Source organism: Pantherophis guttatus, chromosome 2 (genome assembly GCF_059756535.1).
Source record: "Pantherophis guttatus breed Tessera chromosome 2, ASM5975653v1, whole genome shotgun sequence".
Lineage (NCBI taxonomy): Eukaryota > Metazoa > Chordata > Lepidosauria > Squamata > Colubridae > Pantherophis > Pantherophis guttatus.
Window position 1 is genome coordinate 156,996,703 of NC_142064.1, and position 6,277 is coordinate 157,002,979.

The window sequence follows — 6,277 nt, forward strand, 5'->3', positions numbered from 1 at the left end:
ACATATATATAAAGCTGGGAAAAGGAAAAGGAAAAAGACTGGGTGAGAGACTGGGTGACTTTGGAAAACTTCGCCGCTAGTGATTTATGACGTCTTCTGTCCTGGCGCAATTGTCAATACGTCTGAGCTGAAGGCAAAGTTTGTACCCGGCATGGAAAGCCTTACGCCATCTGTGCGAGTGACGAGACTCCCAGCAGCGGAGTGCTTGTGTCAGAAGTGCAATTGGAGCCAAACTTGTCCCATAAGCGAATCGGTTCATTTGTCAGCCCCTGTCTGATGTCGCAGGCTTGTTGGGATACTAACACAAAATGGGACGGAGTAGTAGGTGGATGGGCCGCAAGGACTCGTGCTTCTTAGATAAAACACACGCCAGTTATTGACATCTCTTTCTTTTTTAAAAAAAGAACCTTCACAAAGTTAGTTTTGACTGACATGTTCATTAGATCTAAAACCAGAGGAGTTAAAACATAAGCCTTAAGTAAAGCTAAACCTCCTCGCGTATGTTTAAGTTGCAGATCTGCAATCATTTATTTGAAAGGGAATTATACTGAACTGAATGGGGCTTACCATTACTTTATCTGAATAGAGACACACACCTTTTCACTTTAGTATGACACGAATCCTTTATTCGGCACTGAGATCTGAGCAACCGCTTGTAAATCCCTTTAAAACATCAGTCCAGAGGAAGCCTATTTAGAAACAAGATGTGGTCTAGATTGATAAAGAAACACGTGTTTAGCTGGGTGGTATCTGGAACATCACTCGATAGTTCATAGTCGCTGTCCCAATTGCTTTCGGGGACCAGCTCAGTTCTAATGGCAGTTATTCACACGTCAATACTTTGGCCACCAAATGAGAAGAGAGGACTTATTGGCGAACACCCTGACGTTGGGAAAGATAGAAGGCAAAAGGAGAAGGGGACGACAGAGGAGGAAATAGATAGTGTCCTGGATGCAGTGGGCATGAATTTTGGCAAACTCCTTGAGAAACTACGGTAGAGGACAGGAGGGGGGGCTGAGGCCCATGGGGTCGCTAAATCGCACAATTTAGCGACTGAACAACAAAGTTACGCCTTTAGCCTGTTAACTGAGAGTGAGAGGGTATCCCATTCCTCAGTCTCTTTTCCATTCGGATCTCTTCACAAACGGAGTTCCAAGGACGGTGTGTTGGATAGTGGGGCATTTTGTAACCTTGATCCCTGCTACACGATCAGAGTAAAACCGGAACGGTTCTATTGTGCGGGTAAATCAGGCGAATGGTAATCTCAGAAGCGCAATACTCCATAGCCCCAGACTGTGACCGGATCCATGGTTGAGCCATTCGAGGGAAAGTCGGACCCGGACGTCGAAGGGGCAGAGAAAGAAGGAGAACTTCCCCGTCGGTGGACTGCAGTGTAGGCATCCTCTGCAATAGCACGAAGTTAAGTCCTGCTGCATCGGAAGAATCCCAGCCGAAACCAACCGTGAACCCCAAACAACCTGAAGGATTCTAGGAAATTCCTGAAATCGGTGCGCTGTAACAGCGCGGCGGGGGCGGGGGGAGATATCCACCCCGTCTGGAGGGCACTATGTTTGGGAAGATAGGTGAAGTGATCATAATCTCTCAGGAATCACCATGCCAGTCCTTCCTCTCTAGGCTGAGTCCCCACCTTCTGGACAACGGGGACCTAAAGCTGCACGACCCTCGCCCTCCCGCTGATGTGTGTTTCCCAAGTTCTCCGACCAGTCCCAGAAAGGTCAGCTGCTGTTTCATTGTCCCCGGCAGACAGAAGACTTGCTTGGCCACAGCTACCCCAGGGCTCAGCCTCGCGTATCTTCTCTCACCTGTTTCGGAGGCTCTTCTTTCCTGATCCCGTCTCCCCTGATTTTCCTTTTTTCCCCCTGCTTTCTTTTTCCCTTCTGGAGCAGCCAAGGGCGCTGATGGGATTGGACAGACCCCACCCGCTGGATCGGCCGCCCCCCGACTCCCAAACAGCAGCGGTTTATGGGCAACTTGGCAGAGCTTCGCTTGCCACCAAGTCTGCCACTTGCTAAAGAGCGAATGGGCACCGCTGCCGCTGGCGGACTTACTAAAGCTACCACCACCAACTGAGAGCTCACCAGCTGGGAACTCTGGGGCATGCACTCCAATGACTCTGGAAGGCTTCTGGTGGAAAAGAGTACTCAGCCTGCATGAATGGGAAAGGGAGGGACCTTAGAGTCATCTGAAGACAGCCAAAATATTTGGTCCACAGCGGTTGTGTTTACAGGACAACATTTTCATAGTTAGCCAGAGTCATTTAGCATACAGGCTATACAAGAGTAATGATATGACCAGCTGGTTTGTCATTCACACAGTGTACTTAGATTGATCACTGAATCAACTAACCAAACAAGCTAGGTTCCCCTTGTACAACTCACTAAACCCTTCATAAATATCAAGATTGAGACTAATCAAGTTTAAAACACGGTAAGAATGATAGGATTAAGCAAACTGCATGAACGCAGCTTCTGTCAAGCAGCTTCCTTGCCATTTGCAAACCATATGCACAGCAACAGATCTGTTTAAATCCACTGTCTTTTCAAACCGAAGAGCTAATGATCAGGAGGGCAACAGGATTATGATTACTACAATCACCCTAACAAAGGAATCGACGGTCATGGTCCCTTCTTTGAAGAGGCTGAGCCATGGGATTATGGACCTAAACCCTGAATCTAAAACATCTTCATTTGGAATGGGCCACCCTCAATTTGCCATTCAGGACAAGCCAGCAGCTTTAGGGTTGTCTTAGCAGGATAGGGCTTCCACAGAAGGCCTTGGGACAGTAGAGGAAGCCCTGAGGTTGTGTGAGAAGGTCCAGAAAAAAATGCAAGTAGTAATTTACCCACTTCAGACAGATGCCTATCTATTTATTCCCTATCAACTACAAAATCTGGAAATCAACAATTTGTTTGTATTATCAGTTTTGGTATTTAACCTACCTTTTGGTGAGATATTGTATCTAAAAATATATCATTGCTGGAATATATATTGGCAACTATACAAAAGAATGAAAATTGCAAACCAAGCTACTGTAAAAACTAAAGCTGGATTAAGAACAAACTGAATATGCTTCCGAGAAATCAAGGAGAAACTTCTGGCTCTTTCATCCTTCTTTGGCTTAAATCTTCAACAGAAGCTTCATCACTTCGGTTGATTTTTTTTTTCTTGCACCCAACTCTGAGTGGGGAGTTCTAGATTTCTGCTGCTCTGATCGAAATCTTATCTGAACTTTAAAAAGCTAGATGGCTTCGACTTGATTAGTACTTGAGCAAGAAGCTACCAAGACACCCCAGCCTGTGAAGATCAAGATACACCCAAAAGCAACAGCCAATTATATGTGACTTTTGCCAAGAAACTTGTCTGGTTGTGTTATTGTAGGTATCATAAGACTAGTTCCTCTAAAACTGTCCCTTTAGCCTACATATGCATGACTGAGTTAGAGATTATGCTAATTGTAGTCTAACACATCTATAGAGCAGCAGGTTAAAGAAGACTTATTTTGATATCTAGCCCTGGTAAATAGTAGGCAGAGATAATTAGATCACAGCTTTTTTTAATGGCCAGGACGTTTGGTGGTAGCAAGCAGGATGAGAAACTTGCTCTTCATCAGAAGAAAGAGCCAACTGGAGAACCTTTTATCTCCTTTATTGTCTTTTGGTTGTCCTGTTTATAGAAGATGTCCTTGGTACCCATTAACTTTTCTTATCCCCTCAGACTGAGGCTCCCTAACTCCAGCTCCTTCATTAAAACTAAAAGTAATGCGATTTGGGCCTGATAAGAGGCTTCAGGTCAAGCTGGATTGGTGGGGACTACAGGGTCCATGCAATCTTATTGTTAGCAGGAGATAATTTACCATTGTCTTCTTCCATGCCTACACTTGTCATCAAAGGTGGTGGCAGTCACTAGTTCAGATAGTTTTAAAGGGGACTAAAAAACTTGAGAGCTCCTGGCTCTCACCCACTACTAGATTGGACAATTGTTTGCTGCCTCTCTAACTCAAAGGGAGCAGTCCTTAATTGCCACCTACTGTGCTTGTGGGTATGCAAGAGAGATTATCCTCATTTTTCAAAGATTCCAGAATGAATCTGATTGGTCGCTCTGGAATACAGAAAACTAGACTACATGACTTGATTCCTTATGCTTTTCCCTTCTTATAAATACACAGATGATGTTCTTTTGGTAATTGGTTATGGTGTCTGCCATAAACCATAATCTGTTATAAACAAGAAAAGCTAAGAGATTTAGTTAGAACTAATAAATCTGATTATGGTTTAGTGCTGTGTATGAACCTTCCCGTAGGCCTTAGAACTATTCCCAGGAGGCTGAAAGGCCTCCTAAATCAAAGGCAGCGTTTTTTGATCTCTGGCACTTCATGTATAATGCTCATCAACAATGTGAGTGTATCGATAATGAAAGTTTAGGACAGGTTTTCTAGCAGTTGCATTCACACAATGTGCTGAATTTAATTTGTGATAACCGTTCTCTCTCCACCCCCACCCGTTTTGCTTTTTTGTGATTTTGTAGTACAAGCTGAGTTCATCTGGTTAGTTCAGGGTGTTAGGTGGTGGTTCCAGAAAATAGATTAATTTGGTGAATGTCTGTGTGAACAATGCCTGTCAGTCTTTCTAGTACTAACCAGCACAGTTTAGGAAGCTGGTCCAATTTCATTCCATAAGAAATACATTGAAATAATTGTTATTGGCCCTGAGCGGGGACTCAGATAAAATTAACTCTGGGGATACAGGTTAGTAAGGAATCTACCTGGCTTTTACTACCACAGATTGATTGCAAGAAAGGGGGGAGGGGAATCTTTGTCTCTCTTCCTTTTCTCAGGTTCAGTACAGGATCCCCAGAATTAATAGTCCCGGCGGTGCTGAATAAGATCACATCATCTGCTCCTCTTCCCAATGAAGGATCAAGGACAATTGTTAATACGATGGGTTAACTCTGCCCTCTACAACGGGGTAGGAGTTCAAGCAAAGAAGGCGATCGGACTGAAGGGGGTGGGGGGTGGATATGCTGAAGGAGTGAGGATGTTGTCAGTAAAAAAAAACTTTTGCGGAACTGGCTTTGCGGAGCCCCTTCGCTTGGCTTCCTACGGGTGGCTTCCACCAGATCGAGAGATGGCACACAGCAGAACGCTATCAGAGCCGGACACCTTTGAGCCAGGCAAGAAGCCGCAGCTGCTTTGTCCACGTGCCGCCTGCTTCTATCATTTGCAGCGCGCGCAGGGAGGGGGGCGCACATTCACACACACACACACACACACACACACGCGTTTCGCTGGCGCACTTGCAGACTGAGCGGCTGACAGATCGAGAGACACGGACCGTATTTATTGGCTTAGAGACGCGCTGTTTGCTCTCATAATTCACCGCTCTTATTATTCATCATTCAACGCTGGTGTAAAGGGTTTTTTTTACACGAGCGTTTATACAAGGCTTCCCCCCCCCCCATCCCCCTTCGCTTGACGTCAGGCGCCAGCAAGAAGATTCACAATCAGGATGGGTTAAATTTGGGATTATTTAGTCCGACCTCGCTGCCCTTGTTCGCATCAGCCACTTCAGAACCTGGCTTGAGTCGTTTGCTGAAAGGAAAAGGAGTCGAGTGTTTAGCCTAAAAGGCGCTGGAGAAAAAAAAAAAAAAAAGAAGAAGGGGCTGCTGGGTCAGCCTGGCTTGGGCGCTTGCCTTCCACCTGGGTTCACCTGACGGCCGCTGCCTGTGCGCGGCCTCGCCGTTCCGGATCCTAAAGCAGGTTTTGACCTTGGCCGATGCCCTTTCAAAGGCTGGTGGGTTAAACGCCATGCTTTCGTGCACAGACAGAAAGCATGCTGCTTTACATGTAAACTGGTCACAGACTCAGTCTATCCCCGGTCATTTCAAAGCGGAGGCTCCTAGGCTCGCTCATAAAGGGTAAAAGTTTGCAAGCTCTTCTATCAACATGCCACAGCTACAGAGGTGGTTTTGTGCTTTTCCCTGTATACTTGATGGCTTGTTGGAGACAGGAAAACACCAAAGGAAGTTCTGGCAAGGAGGGTACCTAGCAAGGGAGCAGATGTTGCTGCATCGGCAGCTGCACCCAAAGTTTGCACTGGAGCATGTCCTCCCCCCCCCCACAGCTATTACTACAGGTGGTCCTTGACTTACAACAGTTCATTGAATGACTGTTCAAAGTTACAATGGCAGTGAAAAAATTGACTTACGGCTATTTTTTTTTTTACACACATTGCTGCATCCCCATGGTCACGTGATTTAC